Raw genomic sequence first — 542 nt, 5'->3', positions numbered from 1 at the left:
CGATGATGCACGAATTAATTTTTCACTTGTATTTACTTAGGCACGTGCGAACGCTGCCTCGCGTAAGTAAGGAATGAGGCGACTGACACCGAACAGCGGCAAGGCGAGTGAAAAAAAAAAACCGGATATCGATTTAAAAAATCGATCTCTTACGTGCGAATTCCTCGTGTAGGCTTAAGCACTACCTTAGTATGTATCTGAAGAATGAATTGACGAATTATAATTTAAAGCATTGTATTGTAGCTTCCACTAGCTATTTTAACTTATAAACTCACTTTTTGTCTGTCGCTAACTGAATGCTCCTCTCATCCACTCAAAGGTTGACTGGTAGACATCTTTGTACATATATCTCAATGTCTGTCAATTGTGTTTGTTACTTTGTACAATAAAGAGTTTACATACATACATTTATTAAGCATTCTGCGAAATTTTTCCTTAACAGTTTTAACGCCTTCATTTCGCCACCAACAAAAAGGGATAAGGAAAAGACAAGCGATGAGTTTTCCACTTATGCTAATGAAGCGCCGTCTCGAGGGTGACGA

This window comes from Choristoneura fumiferana, chromosome 20 (genome assembly GCF_025370935.1).
Source record: "Choristoneura fumiferana chromosome 20, NRCan_CFum_1, whole genome shotgun sequence".
NCBI classification, from domain to species: Eukaryota; Metazoa; Arthropoda; class Insecta; order Lepidoptera; family Tortricidae; genus Choristoneura; species Choristoneura fumiferana.
The sequence above is the reverse complement of the archived record's forward strand: the minus strand, read 5'-3'. Positions refer to the sequence as shown.